The sequence below is a fragment of the Xyrauchen texanus genome, chromosome 29 (assembly GCF_025860055.1).
Source record: "Xyrauchen texanus isolate HMW12.3.18 chromosome 29, RBS_HiC_50CHRs, whole genome shotgun sequence".
Lineage (NCBI taxonomy): Eukaryota > Metazoa > Chordata > Actinopteri > Cypriniformes > Catostomidae > Xyrauchen > Xyrauchen texanus.
The window spans coordinates 17,557,056-17,580,246 of NC_068304.1; the positions used below are offsets into that span (position 1 = coordinate 17,557,056).

General features: G+C 40.6%; 1 pseudogene; it reads left to right on the forward strand.

Moving 5' to 3' along the window:
* The first annotated feature begins 12,538 nt into the window (after positions 1-12,538).
* Positions 12,539-23,191, forward strand: part of LOC127623009 (leucine-rich repeat and IQ domain-containing protein 1-like) — a 29,866-nt pseudogene continuing 19,213 nt past the window's right edge.

Below are 23,191 nucleotides of genomic sequence, written 5' to 3' on the forward strand. Positions count from 1 at the left end.
ACCACCTGCCTTGGTCCAACCCGCATCTCAGAAAAGCATTCTGAGATGATATTCTTCTCACCACAATTGTAAAGAGCGGTTATCTGAGTTACCATAGACTTAGTCAGTTTTAACCAGTCTGGCCATTCTCTGTTGACCTGTCATCATCAACAAGGCATTTCCATCCACAGAACTGCTGCTCACTGGGTTTTTTTTGTATTTATTTTTATTTATTTATTTATTAAAACATTTCTCCCCTGCTCTCCCCAATTTGGAATGCCTAATTCCCACTAATTAGTAGGTACTTGGTGGCGCGGTTACCTCAATCCGGTTGCCTCCGCTTCAAAGACAGTCAATCCGCCATCTTATCACATTGTTCGTTGTGCATGACACTATGGAGAATCCTGTGGAGGCTCATGCTACTCTCTGCAATGCAAGCACAACTTACCACGTTGAGAGCGAAAACCACTGATCGTGACCATTAGGAGGTTACCCCATGTGACTCTACCCTCCCTAGCAACCGGGCCAATTTGGTTGCTTAGGAGACCTGGCTGGAGTCACTCAGCACACCCTGGATTCAAACTCGTGACTCCAGGGGTGGTAGTCAGTGTCAATACTCGCTGAGCTACCCAGGCCCCCACTGGATGCTTTTTGTTTTTGGCACAATTCTGAGTAAAAAATAGAGACAGTTGTGCGTGAAACTTCCAGGAGATCAGCATTTACAGAAATACTCAAACCAGCCCATCTGGCTCCAACAATCATCTCTGCAATTATCTAATCAGTCAGTCATGTGGCAGCAGTACAGTGCATAAAAATATAGATACGGGTCAGGAGCTTCAGTTAATGTTCACAACAACCATTAGAATGGGGAACAAATTTCATTTCAGTGATTTGGACTGTGGCATGATTGTTGGTGCCACACACACACACACAAAAAATAAATAAATTATAATATATATATATATATATATATATATATATATATATATATATATATATATATATATATATATATACATATACTTTGCTTAATTTCTCTACATAATCAAAAGCAAAAAGAAAATAAAGGGAAACAATTAGTCTCCCTAGTATAATTAAATAAATTATCAGTACTAGGGAAGCACTTACATTTTCAATAGAATAGATTTTAAGGCTAACACAGTTATTTATGTTGAGAGTTTTAAAAATGTCCTCTTATATCATGTACAGTATATTGCACCTGAAATGAGCTTCAAAATCATCCAGTAACAGTAAATGTTGAAATGTTTATGTTTCTTTGTACTACAATAAATGAGTTAAATTTGCCTTAGCATTTAGATTGCAGGTGGTTGTCACGGCTCCAGTGAGTTTGTCGGTTTGTTCTGTTTGTTTTGTTATTTATCTCTCTCATGTTTCACAGGTGCTGCCGGCATACATGAGCATTGTTTCCATGAGAACACTGATTGTTCCCAGGGGAACACTGATCATGCCTCTAATTAGCATGCTAGCAGCACCTGGTTCTCCTCTGATTCACTCCCTACTTAATAATTTCGTGTTGTCAGTATCTTTGCTGGATTGTTGTTTGGTGTGAAGTAATTTACCTCACATTCTCTGCCTAGTTGGTCCTGTCTCGTGTATCTGTTTGGCTGCCCGTCTCTGCCTGCGTGTCGGAAGTGTGGTAACCTTCCTGTTTGCTCTATGCTTTTTCTCTCTGCTCACAAATCTTCAACGGAGGATTCCTCATCTCTACCCACATGTCGGGAGAGTGATTGCCTCCAGTCTGTGGTGCGCTGGTTCTCTGCAACTCACTACACTTCACGGAGTCCTCACGGATCTGCTCTATGCACGGCCACAGCATGCATGCATCCACAAGCTTCTCCCCCTGCTACTGCAGCTAGTTCCATGTTCTCCATTGTTCGCCAGCTCAGTTTAAGAGGATATGTATTGTTAATAAACCCTTTCAACTGTTCCTCTGCTCTTGGGTCTCTTTGTCTCGCTCTCGCTCGGTGACAGAACAATCTAGCCAAGTATGGACCCAGCAGAGGAATCAACTCTTCTCTCCGCCCTGTCTCAACAGGGAGCTTTACTGGGACATCAGCAGGATCAAATCTCCACATCTAACCAGGCCCTGAAGATGATGGCGTCGCAGCTCGCTGAACTCACATCTCTCATTCAACAACTCCGCCAACCTCCTGATGCTGGTCTCACTCGGTAGGAGTCCTCAATTTCTCCAGAGGTTCCCCACATTTCTGGGTGCTCAGAGGCTCGTATCCCTCCTCCAACCCCGTTTTCAGGTGAGACAGGATCCTGTAGTACATTCCTCTCACAATGTTCATTGTTCTTCATGTTACAGCCCTCTGCTTTCGGAAACAATGATTGGCTTGCATAATCACATTCCTCACCGGAAGGGCCGGTGAATGTGGGACCACCACGTGGGACAACAGATATCCCTGTTGCACTTCATTTCACGCCTTCTATACGGAGCACCACCGAGTGTTTGATTGCTCGGCTCAATGTCGGGAGGCGGGGAGGTTCTTATCTGGACTGTCTCGGGGATACCGGTGAGTCTCAGATAATGCAATCGAGTTCTGCACCGTGGCAGCTTCTTGTGAGTGGAACGATCACACCACGTGGGACCGGTTTTTGCATGGGCTTTCCGATGACATCCAGGACAAAATCTATCCTTTGGATCTGCCTCCACACTTCGATGATTTGGTGGATCTGGCCATCTGAGTAGATCAACTTCTGGCCCTTTGGTGTCGCCGCCACATTCTACCCACCCGGGCGGCTGGCCATCCAATCCAGTCCACCGCTTCATCCAGGTCACCAGAAGTATTCCGGAGCTGAAGGGAACTTTATTGACACCGACTTGTCTTCCTAATGGCAGGTTCTTATGGTCCAGTTGGAAGAATCTATCACTGCTCACAACCTCAGTGGCACGCCCCTGTCCATCATCACCCAGTCCACTAAGCCAGTCACCTTCATCTCTGGAAATCATATGGAGCAGTATTCTTTTTACATGATCCAATCTCCATCGGCACCGGTAGCGTTGGGGCATCCTTGGTTGGTAACGCACAATCCACACACTGTTCTTGCCTTGTCCTTACTGTCTTAACTCTGTTGTCTCCCCTGTCCAGTCTTGTGTTTCATTGCAGGATGAACTGGTGGATTTATCCACTGTACCATTGACATGCCATGACTTGAGGGCCTGAATTGCCTGTACGACTGTGCAATTGAATTTCTTCCTATCATTTTGCCTCCTTGGGAACGTCTGTATTTGCTCTTGGCTCCCGAGAGGGAGACCATGTATAGGTATATCAATGACTGGTCTCATACACCCTTCCTTGTTGCCGGCAGATGCAGAGGCGGAGTTCTTCTTCATGGAGAAGGACGGCTCGCTTAGACCATGTATCAGGGGCTGAATGACATTGTGTTAAAGAATCATTATCCTTTGCCTTTGATGTCCTCAGCATTCAAACTATTGCTTGGACCTTCACAATGCTTACCACCTTGTTTGGATCAGGAAGGGGGATGAGTGGAAGATGGCTTTTAACACCTATAGGGGGCACTTTGAATATTTGAACATGCCTTTCAAATTGGTCAACGCCCCTGCCGTCATCCATGGGCTTGTAAATGATGTGCTCAAAGACATGGTTGTCAAAGAAGTGCGCTTTTCATGCACGGTCGGTTCTGATCTTGGGGTTCATAGTTTCATCAGAAGGAGTGTGCATGGACGCTACAAAGGTCAGCCATCTCCGACTTGCCAAACTCAGATTCTCGCAAGGCTTTACAGATGTTTCTGGGATTTGCTCATTTCTATCGGAGGTTTATTTGGAATTACAGCCAACTTGCCGCACCTCCGACAGATCTCACATCCACCCATACTGATTTTTGTTGGTCCCTGCAGGGAGAGGCCACATTTTCTAAATTAAAGAAGCGGTTTTATACTGTACCTATCCTAGTAACTCCCGACCCTGCTTGTCAGTTTGTGTTGGAGGTGGATGCTTCTTAGGTTGGTGTTGGAGCGGTCCTTTCACAGCGCTCTTCCTCTGATGGAAAGATGGATACCAGTGCCTTTTTTCATACTGTTTAACACCTGCAGAACGGAACTACGACGTCCGTAACAGAGAATTGCTGGCTGTCCGGTTGGCTTTGGGTGAGTAGAGTCATTGGATAGAGGGGTCGGGGGTACTTTCATGGTCTGGACTGATCATAAGATCCTAGAGTACATCTTAAATCTAGACAGGCTCGCTGGGCACTATTTTTCATCCTTTTCAATTTCATTCTCTTGTATTGCCTAGGCTCTAAAAATGTCAAGGCTCACTCACGGCTCTGGCAAGTTTGTCGGTTTGGTTTGTTTGGCTTGTTTTGTTATTTCTCTCCCTCATGTTTTGCAGGCGCTGCTGGCATGCATGAACAGTGTTTCCATGCGAACACTGATTGTTCCCAGGGGAACGCTAATCATGACACTAATTTGCGTGCTAGCAGCACCTGGTTCTCTGCTGATTCCTACTTAATCCCTTTTTGTTGTCAGTGTCTTTGCTAGATTGTCTCATGTATCTGTTTGGTTGCCCGTCTTGGTCCGTGTGTTGGGAGTGTGGTTGCCTTCCAGTTTGCTGTACGCTTATTCTCTGTGCTCACAAATTTTTAACAGAGGATTTCTCATCTCTGCCTGCATGTCAGGAGAGTGATTACCTCTGTACCTCACTATGGTTCTCTGTACCTCACTATGCTTCATGGATTTGCCCACTGCATGGCCAAGGCGCGCACACATCCACAAGCTTCTCCCTTTACTAATGCAGCTGGTGCCGGTTTTCCATTCTTCGCCAGTGTAAGGCGGGTGCCAGCAAGTCTGAGCTACCCCTCGAGAAAACAAAAGGCTCTCATGAGAATTAACATTTGAACTCTGTCTCTTGCATATGTAACAGCAACATCCGAGGCGCAGCTCAAACCTCACATCTACAGTCTCATCATCTCCCCCTGCTTCCCCCTTCTCCTCCTCACTTAAAGCTCACTAAAAACCTATGCAATGTTAAGTGTGTACAAAAAGTAACTATACATGTTTGGTATCATTTAAAGTGTCTCAGTGCGCCTGGTAAACTGGTCTCATTCTCCCAGCCATAATGAAAAGCTAAAAGAAGTTATAAAATATGAGAAATGTGGTGTGCCCCTTAAAGGTGTGCCCTCCCCCAGATCTTCCATACAAACTACCTCCTGTATGTAAATCTACAGGAATCAAGAACCCATTCAGTTACAAATTCTGATCCCACAGTTGTGAACCCCTCAATAGGGGACCAAAATCGAATTATAATGACAGACACCACCATTTGGTAAGCATATTGAATTATCTGGGTTTATAAGGAAAATAGGCAAAAGGTTCGGGGAGTCTGTAGGTAGACTTCCCACACGATCGCTGTGTGTAGTTTTTGTTGCCAGGTAAATATTTCTATAAATTCCTCGATTTCCAAATTATTGTTATTATATTTGATTGATCGATGATTTTACTCTATGAATTTGATTTTGAATTATTGTTCTATTACCTGGTCAATAAATTGTAAACATTTGATTTTATTCTGACTGACTCTGAAATAGTTTTCCCAAGCAGATTAAACGATTCATATGTTACCGCAAGTCTGTGTCAGATTAGTGATGACTAATATTTGGCATCAATTCAAGTGTACTTGGTTTGCAAAGACAAAAAGGGAATTTCCGTTTAGAACAGCAAATGCTTCTTGACCAATCTAAATTCGGGTGTGTTTTAATTTGATGTTTCTCCAGATAAATGTACGCGGTAATACATAAGAGAACATTTATTTCATTTAATCTTGTTGTGCAACTCGCAGAGACCTTCACACGTATTATTGGAGACCACCATTGGACCAATAAACGGGCTTACACCACAGTTTAAGTTGCTATTTATTTATTGAACTCTTCTCTGCTCTTGGGTCTCTTCATCTCACTCTCGCTCTGTGACAGTTGTGTGTTTTAAAGGAATTGTAAAGCCAAAACTGAAAATTCTTTCATCATTTACTCACCCTCATACATTCCATATGTTATTACTTTTTTCTTCTGCAGAACACAAACAAAGATTTTTAAAAGAATATTTCAGTTCTGTAGGTTCACAATGCAAGTAAATGGGTACCAACATTTTGAAGCTCCAAGTGCACATTAAGATAGCATAAAAGTAATCCATTAGACTCCAGTGGTAAATGTATATCTTCAGAATATGATAAGTGTGGGTGAGAACCAGATCAATATTTATAGGGTTAGTTCACCCAAAAATGAAAAGTCTCTCATCATTTACTCACCCTCATGATATCCCAGGTGTGTACAACTTTCTTTATTTCTTGGTTTATAGTTATAAAGTACTTAAATAATGATTTATTTATGATCATAATGATCATATCGCTTTAGAAGACATTAATTTAATCACTGAATTCGTAAAAGCTGGAGTTTGTTTTGGGTGTTTATGCTGACTGTCTGTGATTTTTGGAGCTTCAAAAGTCTGATCACCATCCACTTGATTTAGATTTTCTTCAAATGTGTTCTGCTTAAGAAAGAAAGACATACACACCTGGAATGGCATGAAGGTGAGTAAAAGATAAGAGAATTTAAATTTTTGGGTGAACTATTCCTTTAAATCCTTGTTTACTATTAATTCTCCTCCCTGCCCAGTAGGTGGCGATATACACTTGCATTTTGAGGACCCTACAGATCTAAGAGTTTGAGTAAATGATGAGAGAATTTTTATTTTTGGGTGAACTATTACTTTAAGTGCATGTGGAAGAGTTGCATATTCAGGCATTTCTATAGATTATTAGGAACTCAACTGATTCCACCATTGAGGAACAGTGAATGTGACATACATGCTAGTAGAAGTTAAATAACATTAATAACACATTCTATTAAAAAGAACACTTACTGTAGAGGGCTTGCTTGTTTGAAGTAATGAGGTGACCATGATGTCAGATATGGGTCATGTCTTGGAAAGTTTGTGTGACACATTGCAGAGCATTGGAATGTCATCCACAAGAGCAGTTTCCACTGGTGGTAAGGTTTTATACTTGACCATACTTATGATGGAAAAACAAAGCTAATGATGCTATATAGATCTCACTGGAACCTGATCAGCAGATCCCCTAAATCATGCACAATTATATGTATCCTATAGTGTCTCCTGTCCAGGACATGATTTGTGTAATGTTCTCAACATGTGACAATAACAAACACAAAACCCCAGTCACAGATGGCAGGTTGTTCTGGCTACCTGTTAAGTAGTTAATGTACTAACTACGCCACGAGTTGGTAACAAGATGCTTTGTGGCTGTCACAAGTTTTACTATATTTTTATGCCAATACCAGTCACATTTGAATCTTGTTGATTTTATCTGAATGCTCTGGTGGCTTGCTGAAAAACAAATACAAATATTTTGAGTAGAATTAGTAATTATCTATGTATTATTACAACTTACTTTCGTGGGGTAATGATAACAACACCTGAACACCCATTTGTCGAGCAATATCACATCAGCAGACAATGTGAGTACTGCTTTAGGCAATGGTAAAAATGTCATCCTTACTTAGAATCATTTATTTATTTATAACTACTTGACCATGGAATTGATTTCCGTTAATTTAATGTGATATCACCATAGAACAATTACAGGAACAATCCGTGGAGAAACCTTAAGTTCCTTGCTCAAGGGCACAATGGTGATGGCTCATGGTTTCCTTCTTGTGGTTACCAGCCCTCCACAATGAAACTGTATATATCCTCTCAGCTAGAATTTTCTAATGTGAACATTGTAATGCTAAAGTTATGTGATTTGATTCTAAAAAAATCTACAGAAACATGAAGAGGCACCCTGATTGCTAGACTGAATAAGTGTCCAGTAATCACAGGACAGTAGGAGTTGGAAGACTGGAGGTCCTTTCACAAGACTTCTGAGTGAATTACCATTTAATGCATTCTGACACCCATGTCTTTCACATTGCATTGCTAACTCCCACCCACGCTGTAGTTACCTTTACCCTGACGAAAAAAAGTTTATTTCTCATAATCTTGATCTCCCTCTCTCTGGCACCCCTTTGTCATGTCTTCACTGTCCATGTTCCAACGTAATGGAATTAATGTGGGAATTGGAGTGGACAGCGGTGCCTTCACAAGCTTTGGAGATGTTTGACAATGAGAGGATTAATTTCAATGTGGTCTTTAAGTTTCTCTTTCCCAGAAAATAGTTCTGTGTCATTGGGTTCAACTTAGTCATGGGATAATCAGACAGTTGGCAATCCTTTAAAGAATGAAACCTGAAAGAAATGCAGAGACCAAAGATTAAAAATGTATACCATTCCCTTTAAAAACTTGAATATTCACATATGACATGGACAATATTTGGAACTCATAGCTACCAGATGTTTCTACTTAGATGTGTGACTATAAAGTGTTTACTGTCCTACGTCTTTTACACCGAATTTTCCTGTAATACCTCACCTGTGTAGTTACCTTTGTAGCTGTGATGTCATTCCAATTAATTTCTTAAAAGAGTCCTTATAATGGAGCCCAGTTTTTAATGTTTTTTGCATATGCAGGGTGTAAACAGGTAGCATAATTCTTTATATCAGATTGCAGCATAAAATGTCATATAAATGAAAGTAAAAATGTCACATGCAGCACCACTGCAACACAAAAAACTAGCCCAAATAACTTTATATGTGCATGTGTACATGAGGTTCACAAGTTGTGTTGTGGTTATTTAATCTTAACTTACAAATTATCAAGTAGAAAAAAGGGTACAGCAATGTGAGACAATATAAGTGTCCATGTGACAAGGTCTTTGTGACACATTATGGGTTAATTTGCAAATGGGTTTAATATTTAATAGAAACCTACAAGGCTGTATTTAAAATGTTATCATTGTTGACACATTATACTCAAAATTAAAAATTAGGTCAGTATTATTTGGTGATAGTTGGTTGAATATGGAAATGTACTGAAGTATTGTAACAACTCAAATGGTTATTTATGAGTTTTCCCATTTTATTTTTACCTTCCAATGACTTTGAATGTCTATAATTTAAGACCCTGTTGCAGAATGCTGTTTCTAATTCTTGACCAATGAGGAATACAGTATAAAGAAGAATGACAGATAGTGGCCCAAACCTAAAGCCACCTTTCATTCAACATATTCTTTCCATTGCCCACGTGAAAGAATAAACGGAAACGATCAGCTTGAAGAGCAGTGTCCAGATAATGGCAACAGACCAGTAACAGAAAACCCTTTACAGTGTAAACAGAGGGACACTATCCAAACTTGAGCTCTATTCCGAGCTGAGCAGGCTTTGACTGCCCTAATCTGCAGTGTAAATCTGCAGCCACTGCCTGTCTAGTCTCTGTCTGGGTTGCATGATTTCAGACAAAAAGCTCCAGACACCTTGCCCACTAACAAAAGGGTCGATGCCACTCTCCACTAATTGAAGCGGACAAGGCTTGCTGATGGGGGCTTTTTGAGCAATTGAACTTGAATACTTCTTCGGGATCTGTTGATACAAGGACAGTTGGTTTGACTTCAATAACAGACTCCAGCAATGCAAGTGAATTTATGCTGCCAATCAGACAGATTTATGATCAAAAGTTTAGATTTTTTTGAAAGCTTGCACTAGAATATGCAGCTTTGCATTCAAGATAAATGACTATGCCAAAATCATTCTGTGCACACATAAGGCTTACATTTACTGTGTCTTTCATCCAAAATAACTCATCCAATGAGTGGACTGTATTACACTTTTGGTGTATTTCTTTTGCTCCTTGCTAAATTATGTCTAGTAAACTTTGGTTGTAAAGACATACACAGAAGAGGAAAAGGGTAAAAAGGGTGAAAGGAAGATCTAATACCAGTGTCATACCAATATGGTCATACATTTATAGCATAGTTTACAGTATTTATTTTAAAACATAAAATGTAACAAAATCACTCTGATAAAATTCCCACTATGATCATACTCCCAGGAAATACACATATAGATACTGATAAAATATGCAATGTATGAAATAAAATGCACTCTTCAATGCACTGTAAATCTATTTAAATAAGAACATCTGCCATACGAATATGCAAATAAAGTTTTTTTGTTTTATTTTTAATACAGAATAAAGGCACGATTAATCAACAGATGTGTACATCCCAGATAAATACCTGACACTGATTGGGTTATAATAAGACAAGAAGTTGATCCATTTAAACATGTGCACTAAATCAAAAGAATGATGTCTGCCTTCCTTGTACAGTTAATTCGTGTCTGATATGGTGAAATTGTTAACAATCTGCTTATCATAAATTATTATGTTTTAAAATACTAGATAAATTAGCCTATTCATTTAGTAAAAAGGCCATCGTTGACAAACAGCTGGACATGTTCTAGAAGAGAGGTTACCACTACGGGCGCTAAATATAAAATAATGTTTCCAGAGTTGACTCAAACAAGCTTTTAAAAATGTGCAGTTCTTACATTTAACATATTGGCCAAGTTCTGTTCATGAAACATTTCTATTTACGATTTATATAAAATGTATGTTATATTTATATTCAAATTTTATGTAATTCTAAATGTAAAAAAAAAAAAAAAAGAACATTTTGATTCGTTTTAACACTGTGGCAGGGTGGAGGGCGGGACCGGGTGTGTAGGATCACGACCCGGCCCCGCCCTCCACCCTGCCACATTCCTCCATCCTTTGAAGATGTTATGAGGAGAGAAAAAGGACTTTATTTAAACTCAGTCATGCCCCTCTCCTAAAATTGTATAGTTAGGTCAAAGATTTTTAACCAGTAATTTAAAATTTAAAAGGTTTACGCAGCACAAACACACTGGATTATCTTTCTTAAAGTGCTGTTGTGTGAGTGTGTGTTCTCAGGTAAATTCTGAAATTCAGTTGAATCTCACAAAGACGTTAAGTCACTGAATGGCAAGCAAGAGATTTCACAGATGTCAAACAAAGATCTTAAATTTGCTACAATGATGAAATTGGATAATCCTGTATTTAGAGTTAAGGCAGAGGCTGGTAGCGATATATGCTGCTGTAAGTGTTAATAGCAACAAAAAGCATCTTCTTCATGTAACGGTAGCCTGCTGGTACATGATAGCTGTGCGGTATGTGTAAACCTCACTTCCCTGGCCTCGAAGGGGGCACTACCAACGGATGCTAGAGGCTGTAGCCTTTAGTCACCTCATTAACGCACCTGTCTCCCATGCCGGCTGACGCCTGTTCGAATCACTCTCGGAGCGGGTCGAGCAGGACCGGTTACATTTACACAAGTGCAAACAGTGTTAGATGCTATTTGCAACCTGAATTAAATGCTAACTTTCAGTATAGCGTCATCACTATAGCCTTATATAGACTTCCCTTATAAAAATTAACCATGATTTTAATACAGTAATCATATTATCACCATAACACTTTGTAGTAAAATCATATTAACCACAAAATTAAACATGGTTACTGCAATAACACCATATACATATACATGTAATAAAAATTTAAAATTAAAAAATTGTTACTTCAATGTTGGTTAATTTTACCCATTTCAAACCTTTCTCTCAACTCCCCAACCGTCTCGATCAAATTATTGTGAGGAAATAAAATATATTAATTTATATGTATGTTTTATAAGACGTATTAAAGGAAATGTTCAGAGTAGAGACAGGAAATAGTATAGGAAAATGTGAGATTCGAACCCTGGTCGGATGCACAAAAGAAACACTGTGGTAAGACCCCACGCCACTGCAGCAAAATTAGGAGGCACAGTTTCTCTTCAATTTAGGTTTTTCCACCAGACTATTTGAATGCAAATAGCCACACTGCGTGGCAGGTGCTATTTACAACTATTGCAAATAGTCACTCTGTACATTTAAACATTATTAACACAAGCAGAAGTCTAATCTAATTACAGTGCTACAGTAACTAGGTACAGTAAAAAGAGATAATGTAAATATCAAAACAATAGGTTACTAGCATAACCTTGGTTCTCTGAAACATCAAGTGGAGAGATCCACCTATGGGATGGGCATCCATAACTGACCTCTGCAGATTCATCCAATTACACCAAGTCTGGCTAGACAGACAGAAACGCTTGACCTATGCCAGGTAAGGACCCGCCCCCTTACCTGAGAGCATATAAGGACCTGCATGCGCTGCTGTTCCTCAGTAAGTATATTCGCTTCTCGTGCAGCAAGCGGGCAAGCTTGGTGGTCTTTCCACTCGATGTTTCAGAGAACCGGGGTTACGCTAGTAACCTAATGTTCTCTTTCATCATCGCATGTTTGAGATCCACCTATGGGAGACATTGATTGCACAATACAGCATAAATACAGTGAATATAGCACCCAGGCAGGAATGTAAATGCATGCTTGGTGACATGAATGTTCACGGCCAACCAGCCCATTACCCCTTTTTCTTAATATTTATATTATAAATATAAAAAAAGAAAGAAAAGGAGCTTCCATGGGAGGGACTATGAAGAACCCACCCCCAGGACAGAATGAGCTAGAGGGGTCCTGGTAACATCCAGCCGGTAATAACGTACAAATGTATGGGGAGAAGCCCAGCCGGCAGCTGGCAAACTCCCCTAAACAGAGCCCAAGAGGTGGCCATGCCCCTCATGGAGTGGGCTCTGAGGCCTCCTCATATGGCAAAAGTATAGCTTCCACAAGCCAATGCAAGAGGCATTGCCTAGAAATGGGATTCCCTGTGTGAGAGGGGGCCCAACAGATGAAGAGCTGATCGCTGAAGAGCTCCACTAAGAAAGAATTTAGTGCACGAGGAATGAACATGCAAGTCACTGACACATTTAGCTGATGCTAGTTAAGGTGTATAGTTAATAAGTCTTGTCCCGACAGTGGTTGATGAAGCACACCTGATGTTAATAAGGCTTCATCACCCAAGAGATGAAGAGCTGTTTGCTGAAGAGCTGAGAATGCTGGGAAGCAATAAGGCATAACGGACAGGTTGGGCCTAAGGAAAACCTTATCTCCACTAAGAGAGAATTTAGTGCACAAGGAATGAACATGGAAGTCACTGACACATTTAGCTGATGCTAGTTAAGGTGCATAGTTAATAAGTCTTGTCCCGACAGTGGTTGATGAAGCACACCTGATGTTAATAAGGCTTCATCACCACTGTCTTTAAAAGGCAGAGCTCACCTCTTCTCGGGGAGCTGGCTTCGAATCTCCATGTGTGCACACACAGGCATCCTCACAGATCCAGGAGCAGAGCTGTGAGGGTTCCAGACAAATTAGTCGCATGCTGGACCTGCAGCCCCGGGCCGCCATTGCAAATTAGATGTGACTTTGGAAGATTGAAGCACATGTTTCGGCTGACAGACATGGATACCGGGTAACTTTCCCCTCTCATACACCACGGCCCTGGGAAGACAGGCCACTGAAAAGCCACGTGCCATGGACCAATGTGGGGAGTGCGTGCGGCCGCCGGACCCCGCCCTCGTCTTGGATCCTCCTCTGGACACTCCCCATCCTACACAATGCCCCCTTTCACTGCGAGGATGCCAGATTCCCCTTTATTTTGAACACTATTCCCCCTGGACACTATTTTCCCCTTTTTATGAACATTTTATCTTTATTATTATTTTCAATAAATGCCTTTCCGAGCCTTGACGCCACACCCACTGTATCTGTCTTTTGCTCACCCCGCCACACCCTGAAATCAACCCCATTCAGCCGATTTTTTAAACATTTTTGTATCAATTCAAACATGAACACATTTACCTCTCTCACTACTGATAGCATATTGCGTTAACAACCTCTGAGACTCACACATGCCAATATGTTCAACAACACTTCTAGCTTCGGCCACTGGAGGCCGTGGTTTGAATTTCCGCAAGCAGTTTGCACAAACTGATTTCAACAGCAAAACTTTCGACCCAGGCAGAGTTCGGAATGGCATACTTTCATACTAGTACTCTTACTTGCCATTCCGAACTCAGACCCACTTTTGGCTGATTCACAGTCTTGTAAATGTGTAAAAATGAGCCGCTGTATACTTGCGTATACTGTACTATATGTGTGAATATATATGTTATGTGTGAGTAATTCCCATGTGTATATACACGTTTGTGAAAGTTCAATTTAAACCCTACATAGTGCAATATTAATTTACAGCGTGTACCAGTCAGAGTTTTATGGTCAATTTTAGGTGTTGATAAAGAAGCTAGAAGAAGAGATGGAGGAGGAGAGACAGGATTTTGAAGAGGCTCAGGAGGATGAGAGAAGGAGAACTCAGGAGCTACACTGCAGAGCAGCCACAAAGATCCAAGCTGCTTTCAGAGGAACATTAGCATGCCAGTGGCTAAGACAGAGCTAAACAGAAAGATAGAGGATAAGAAAAGGCTTGAGGAGGAAAAGAGGACATGGGAGAAGATGAAGAAGGAGAGGGAGGAAGATAGGAGGATCAAGGAGGAAGAATGCACTCGGAGGGAGGAGACAGAGAGTTGGAGAGCAGATTATGAAAGAGCAAAAGAGCCATCTTCTGGAGAGAGAGCATAGATTGGAGCAGCAGAAGAGAAAAAAGGAGGAAGATGAAGAGAGGAGGAGGGAAAGGGAAAGGAAGAGGATGGAGGAGCAGAATAACATTAAATCAGTTGAAGAGAAGAGCATGAAGGAGATTAGCAGAGGAAGAAGACAGGAAGAGGATGTTGACAGAAAGGAAAGATAATAATGGAAGAATAAGAGATGGGAACAGAGAAGAAAACAGAATGAATGTAGAGAAGAACACAATGGAAATAATTGAAAAAAGCATTACAGAAATATTAGATGATCAGTAATCATTAACAATGAGTGATAAAGAAAGAATAAAGAGCCATCAAGAAAATAAACTAGTTGAGAGATATGGAGAGCTTGACTCTCTGACAACTGTCTCACATTCAAGAAAGAGCCTAGAAGCTACCTGTAAAACCCTCACGGGAAGGAGTACAGGAAACGAGGCTTCAACAAAAGGTAATGCTTTAATTGCCGTCTGTCTCACAACAGTTCACAGAAAATACCACAAACCAATACAAGCGCACTGGGTTGGCTTTTTCTGGAGGCTCTGTGTCTGCTTTTTATGCCGCTCTCCTTGTGCTCACTGGAATTAGAGACAGGTGTTAGGCATAATTTAGCTCAGGTGTAAGCACTCTTACCACTTTCCTCTCCCAGACAGGCGCTTGACCACGCCCCCGCTGCCACATACCCCCACCGCCCGACTCAGGCCAGGGCGCCATCCGGCCTCCCCATCACCCCCCCCCCCCCCCATTTCTGGAGAGGAAGTCAGCGACAGCCATCTGCACCCCCGGTCTTAACCTCGAACTTAAAAGGCTGGAGAGCCAGATACCAACGGGTGATCCGGGCGTTAGTATCCTTCATGCGGTGGAGCCACTGCAGTGGGGCGTGATCCGAGCAGAGGGTGAAGGCCCGCCCCAGCAGGTAGTAACGGAGTGTGACTTCAGACAGATGTGACTGAACCAGTTTTTGAAATTCATGGTGTAGAACCTGGGATAAACACTAGAGGACATCAAAATGTTACAACCATTTGAGAATTGGAGAACTGTGGACCAAGTTCCAAGAATCAAATTCTTTATGTCTGCCTGACAGCACAGAGCAAAATTGTCTGGCCTGGATGATTAACTGCATTCCCTGGTCCCAACTATTATTGCTTAATAAAAAGGATGGCACCCTCTATCCAGCCACAGTCCGAAAAGAGAGGGCTAAGAAGAACAAGAGTACCCAGCTTGCCTCCTCTCTCTGTGGACACTATTCTTAAAGGGGTCATGACATGAGAAACCAAATTTGCCTTGATCTTTTGGTATATAAGAGGTCTTTGTATCATTAAAACGTCCTGCAAGTTTAATATTTTAAGACGTCCTCCCCATTCTAAACGAATCATTTATTTAATCAAGCTCAAAATACAGCTCGTTCTGGATTCATGGTTAGAAGTGACGTGACGGTTAGAAGTGACGTACCAGCGTTTGCATATGACCGCCTCCAGCACAAGATAACTACGATTTAAGCGCAAGACAACTACGCTCATTTCAGTATCGCCGTACGCCTCACAACTGTTCAGTCGATGGACAGCGAGCTCTGACAGAGACTACTTGTGCACAGGAAAATTACGATGCCACACAGATGTGCTGTTCCTGGCTGTGGTCAAACAAAACCTCTGAATAAGCTGCCGAAAGATCCAGACGTCAGGGAAAAATGGATGCAGTTTATTTTTTGCGGACGTCCCAGTCACGGCAGTGTTAACTTAAGCGTTTGTTCTGTACATTTTAAGGATGACTGTTTTGAGAACAAATCTCAATATGATGCTGGCTTTGCCAGAAAACTGTTGCTCAAAGATAAGTCCGTGCCGACTATTCTGGGAACAACGACGAGGCAAACTGTAAGTAATCTATTTTAAACTTTAAACTACTTTTTAAAGTGCAATTTCATTCATTATGAATAATCACAGTGTTTTTACTTAGTTTACTTGCATATTGTTCTGGCTGGGGCGTCAATAATTGATACATAGGCACTGACGTTAGCCAATCATAACAGTGGGCGTTAACACTGAAGTCTTAAATGGAAAACGCCCCCAAAACAGACTGTTTGAATCAGAGGATGAGAAACAGGGTGGGAAAAGGTCATAAATCACTAGATTTTAAAAGTTTTTCTTAAAAAAAAAATATATTAATACTATAATTGCACCTAAGGGAACATAATAATACAATAAAAAAACCCATGTCATGACCCCTTTAAGACAGTAGCATGGATGATTAACTACATTCCCTGGTCCCAACTATTATAGCTTAATAAAAAGGATGGCACCCTCTACCCAGCTACAGTCCGAAAAGAGAGGGCTAAGAAGAACAAGAGTACCCAGCTTGCCTCCTCTCTCTGTGGACACTATTCTTAAGACAGTAGCATGGATGATTAACTGCATTCCCTGGTCCCTACTATTATAGCTTAAAAAAAAGTATGGCACCCTCTACCCAGCTACAGTCCGAAAAGAGAGGGCTAAGAAGAACAAGATTACCCAGCTTGCCTCCTCTCTCTGTGGACACTATTCTTAAGACAGTAGCGTGGAGCACTCTCAAACAGGTAGCAGTTAGATTAAACTTGAAACATACATTATATGAAATATGATTACTTAAATGAGGCATACATTAGAAGCTCCTGTTCCTGGTAATGTCATTGTGCTGTCAAAATCAGCTTACAATGGTGACACTGGAAGAACTGTGGACCTGTTTACAACTGGTAACCATTAGATGCTGTGGACTCAGATCCTTTGATGGACTTAACCAGTGTGCCCAAATCAGATATATTTATGTACAGGCAAGAAAGAAAAAAGAACTGTCAAGTGGGTCTTAAAGTAAAAGTAATAGTAAAATGAAAATTCTCTCATCATTTACTCATGTTTTTTTCAAACCCATATGACTTCCAGATGTATATGACTTTCTTTCTTCTGCTTAACACAAATTAAGATTTTCAAAAGAATGTCTCAGCTCTATTGGACCATAAAATGCAAGTAAATTTTGACCAAAACGTTGAAGGTCCAGAAAGCACATAATGGCAGCATAAAAGTAATCCATATGACTCCAGTGCTTAAATTAATGTCTTCAGAAGTGATCTAATCGGTTTTGGGTGAGAACAGACCAAAATGTAACTCTTTTTCACTGTGCACTCAAAGCACGATCATAATTTCAAGCTCAATTACACTTCCAAGTGCTTGATGTATGCACAGAGAGCTAGAGGTTGCTATAAAACTGCTGTTTTACTACTTATAGTAATAAAGGAGTTATGTTTTGGTCCATCTCACCAAAAATCGATTGGATCGCTTTGGAAGACATGGATTAAACCACTGGAGTCTTGTGGAATCATTTTATACTACCTTTATGTGCTTTTTGGAGCTTCAAAGTTTTGGTCCCCATTCACATTAATTGAAGGGACAACAGAGCTGAGATATTCTTCAAAAAAAATCTTAGTTTGTGTTCAGCAGAAGACAGAAAGTCACATCTGGGATGGCATCATACATCTGGGATGGCATCAGGGTGAGTAAATGAGGAGAGAATATTAATTCTTTGGAGAACTATTCCTTTAAAGGAACAGTTCACCTAAAAGTGAAAATGAGGCCATTATTTACTCCACCCACATGTTGTCCCGAGCCTGTATGCAGTTATTTTTTCAGTGGAACACAGAAGGAAACATTTCTGTAGCCTTTTCCTCATACAATTACAGTTTATAGTAACAACGGCTTTCAAACTACAAAAAATACAAAAAGCAACATTTCAAAACGTTTCTTACTTACTATCCCAATTATTTATTTCTATCTTTTAAATAAAGTGTGCTTGATTCTGATAGGATAGTGCACTTTATGATCACTCATTCAAACTACAGTATATCCTATGCTTTCTTATTTTAAGGAGAACTCCATTAGCTTTGTGGATTGTGGTCTGACCAGATTCAGGCCCTCCTGCTTGGCAGTAACCAGCTGACAAACATGTATTGCCTTGGTGGTGCTGAAAATCTACAAGTGCTTTAGCTCTCACACAACAAAATCTCCTGAATCAGTGTCTTTGCTAGATGGAAGTGTTCATTGATAGATTATATGCTTTACATATTCTTTTTATTTTAAAATGAATGTACTCCAGAAAGAGGAGAACTGAAATGTAGATATTGTGTATATATATATATATATATCAACAAGTGTAGCACAGAATTGGCTTCTAACATTCAGACTTGATCCAGTAGAGAGCAGTGTTGTTCCAGTTTGGGCTTTCAAAATATATATTGATGTGTGTTACTTCTGAGAAATTCGCTTCATATTAAATAAACACGGATAAATATGTCATAAAGAAAGGGATAAATGCAGTTAAAAGATATTTGCTGTCAGTGTTTGATGATGCCCTGCCAATTCTACCTTTTTAGATTAGATTCGTTTTTGGCTGGTATTAGATTTTTTTCACTGTGAAATTATTCTCATACACACTAACCAGGTTTCTACAGCGGCATTGACTTCATTAAATATTTTTGCTCTCTTAAGTGGTTTAGGATCACTGCAAATGCTTCTGAGATTGTCAGTGGCCATAACCAGCTGCTCAGCACAAGAGGTTTGAATGAAATGTACACTCTACTGCATCTAGACTGTTCACACAACCACAGAAGCCACGTGGGTGGTTTAGAGAGTTGTGCTCTGCTTAACATGCTGGACCTGAAAGAAAACAGTCTAACTGAGGTAAATCCTACTCAATCAAACAAGATAAAGGGATAGTTCATCTAAAAATGTTTTACATTTTCTCATCATCTACTCACTCTCATGCCATCCCAGATGTGCATGTCTTTCTGCTGCTAAACACAAATGAAGATTTTAAAAAGAATATCTCAGCTCTGTAGGTCCATGCAGTGCAAGCGAATGGGTGCCAACATTTTGTATCTCCAAAATCCATATAATGACAGCATAAAAGTAATCGATAAGACTCCAGTGGTTAAATCCATGTGTTCAGGCATGATATGATAGGTGTGGGTGAGAAACAGATTAATATTTAAGTCATTTTTCTTTCACGTTCACTTTCTCCTTCTTCTATTTTTGGTGATTCACATTTTTGTGCATACTCTGCATACCCACATTCTTCATGCATACCCTGCATCCTACTGGGAAGGGAGGTGTATTTATGATAAAAATACTCACCCTCACCTATATTGTGTCTAAACACATGGATTTAATCACTGGCGTCTTATTGATTAGTTTTATGCTCTCTTTTATGGATTTTGGAGATTCAAAATGTTGGCACCCATTCACTTGCATTATATGGACTACAGAGTTGAAATATTCTTCTAAAAATCTTTATTTGTGTTCTGCAGAAGAAAGAATGTCATACACATCTTGGATGCCAGGAGGGTGAATAAATAATGAGAGAATTTTCAATTTTGGGTGATATCATGGATCAAGATCTTTTACAGAATAATCTCAATTTGTCCAGATTTTCTATTCTTTTGTTATTTTGTCTGTGAATAAGAATTGTTTTGCATTATTACTTTAATTACCTGGACTGAAATCATAGACTCTCGCCTGTTAGATTTGATGTAGAAACATATTTTCATTCCAATGACCAGGAAAGGAGTAACTTGACAGTGTTCATTATGAGAAATGCATTAGCCATGGGAGAGAACTAAACCACAACGATTACAGCCTTTGTAAACATTATACTCATACCAAAACCTGCTCAGCCATTAGACTGTGATCCTTGGCTGTCATCACTTTAATTCAATTATATTTTTCTGTTGTGCTCAGTGTGTGGATGTTAGTCAATTAGATCTTATATTCTAGAAAAGGTTTAAGTTTCCACCCATCTTTGCTCATGGGACAGTGTTCATGGTTTGAACAGACAGGTTGACATTTACTGTGTTATCATATGGTCATGTGGGGATTGTTTATGTGTGTGTGTGTCTGGCCTGTGGCAGAGCTACCTGTCCTTCAGAACCACATTCTTCTGAGGGACCTTTATCTGGATGACAATCTGATTTCCTTCATACATCATCTGGACTCTCTTTGCTCCAAAACCTCTCTGTGGCCAAAGGCCTCAATATAGAGAATGGCTGTTGCTTATAATGTAGTCAGCTGCCCAACTAGGGAGCTTTTGGGCATCACATGCTCATTTCTGCACCTCTGCTGTTTAGTTAGGCAGCTCTCTGAGTCAGTATTGAGAGACAGCCTAGGCTGTCTAATACTGACTCAAAATTAAATGCTACTTAAAGTAAAAAAAAATTATATTAAACATGAGTTTTCTGAGGCAGTGATCGTGTCACACAAAAACTTCTGAACATGCATTGCTAAGATGTTTGTTTGTTGTTTAAAATGATGATTAATTTTTTCACTCATTTAATTCCACTCTTGGACTTGGTCGCTTTGAAAACAGTAGATTTTAGCCACAACTGTCTGTCAGGTGAGTTGTAGACATACACTCACCTAAAGGATTATTAGGAACACCTGTTCAATTTCTCATTAATGCAATTATCTAATCAACCAATCACATGGCAGTTGCTTCAATGCATTTAGGGGTGTGGTCCTGGTCAAGACAATCTCCTGAACTCCAAACTGAATGTCAGAATGGGAAAGAAAGGTGATTTAAGCAATTTTGAGCGTGGCATGGTTGTTGGTGCCAGACGGGCCGGTCTGAGTATTTCACAATCTGCTCAGTTACTGGGATTTTCACGCACAACCATTTATAGGGTTTACAAAGAATGGTGTGAAAAGGAAAAACATCCAGTATGCGGCAGTCCTGTGGGCGAAAATGCCTTGTTGATGCTAGAGGTCAGAGGAGAATGGGCCGACTGATTCAAGCTGATAGAAGAGCAACTTTGCCTGAAATAACCACTCGTTACAACCGAGGTATGCAGCAAAGCATTTGTGAAGCCACAACACGCACAACCTTGAGGCGGATGGGCTACAACAGCAGAAGACCCCACCGGGTACCACTCATCTCCACTACAAATAGGAAAAAGAGGCTACAATTTGCAAGAGCTCACCAAAATTGGACAGTTGAAGACTGGAAAAATGTTGCCTGGTCTGATGAGTCTCGATTTCTGTTGAGACATTCAGATGGTAGAGTCAGAATTTGGCGTAAACAGAATGAGAACATGGATCCATCATGCCTTGTTACCACTGTGCAGGCTGGTGGTGGTGGTGTAATGGTGTGGGGGATGTTTTCTTGGCACACTTTAGGCCCCTTAGTGCCAATTGGGCATCGTTTAAATGCCACGGCCTACCTGAGCATTGTTTCTGACCATGTCCATCCCTTTATGGCCACCATGTACCCATCCTCTGATGGCTACTTCCAGCAGGATAATGCACCATGTCACAAAGCTCGAATCATTTCAAATTGGATTCTTGAACATGACAATGAGTTCACTGTACTAAAATGACCCCCACAGTCACCAGATCTCAACCCAATAGAGCATCTTTGGGATGTGGTGGAACGGGAGCTTCGTGCCCTGGATGTGCATCCCACAAATCTCCATCAACTGCAAGATGCTATCCTATCAATATGGGCCAACATTTCTAAAGAATGCTTTCAGCACCTTGTTGAATCAATGCCACGTAGAATTAAGGCAGTTCTGAAGGCGAAAGGGGGTCAAACACAGTATTAGTATGGTGTTCCTAATAATCCTTTAGGTGAGTGCAGAGTGGCTTGACTAATGTCCTGTATGGGTTGCTTAAAATGGTCTTTACTTGAAAAGAAAAACAAAGAATGCTTTTGAAACTCAAAATGTATCTTATTTGTGTCTTTAAAGATAATATTTTTGCATGAAATAAATGCACAGTAATATTTTATAGCTCATTATAATGATATCTAAGTGGTTGTAAAGTAGGACAGACTAGATCACAAACATTTGTTGTGCATTTCCAGCAAGTGTAATAATAAATAAAGATATGCCAAAAAAATGTATATACAGTGAGGGAAAAAAGTATTTGATTCCCTGCTGATTTTGTACGTTTGCCCAATGCCAAACAAATTATCAGTCTATAATTTTAATGGTAGGATAATTTGAACAGTGAGAGACAGAATAACAACAAAAAAATCCAGAATAATGCATGTCAAAAATTTTATAAATTGAATTGCATTTTAATGAGGGAAATAAGTATTCCAACCCCTCTCATTCTGAGATTTCTGGCACCCAGGTGTCTTTTATACAGGTAACGAGCTGAGATTAGGAGCACACTCTTAAAGGGAGTGCTCCTAATCTCAGTTTGTTACCTGTATAAAAGACACCTGTTCACAGAAGCAATCAATCAATCAGATTCCAAACTCTCCACCATGACCAAGACCAAAGAGCTGTCCAAGGATGTCAGGAACAAGATTGTTGATCTACACAAGGCTGGAAGGCTGGGCTAGAAGACCATCGCCAAGCAGCTTGGTGAGAAGGTGACAACAGTTGGTGCAATTATTCGCAAATGGAAGAAACACAAAAGAACTGTCAATCTCCCTCGGTCTGGGGCTCCATGCAAGATCTCACCACATGGAGTTGCAATGATCATGAGAATGGTGAGGAATCAGCCCAGAACTACACGGGAGGATCTTGTCAATGATCTCAAGGCAGCTGGGTCCATAATCACAAAGAAAACAATTGGTAACACACTACGCCGTGAAGGACTGAAATCCTACAGTGCCCGCAAGGTCCCCCTGCTCAAGAAAGCACATGTACAGGCCCGTCT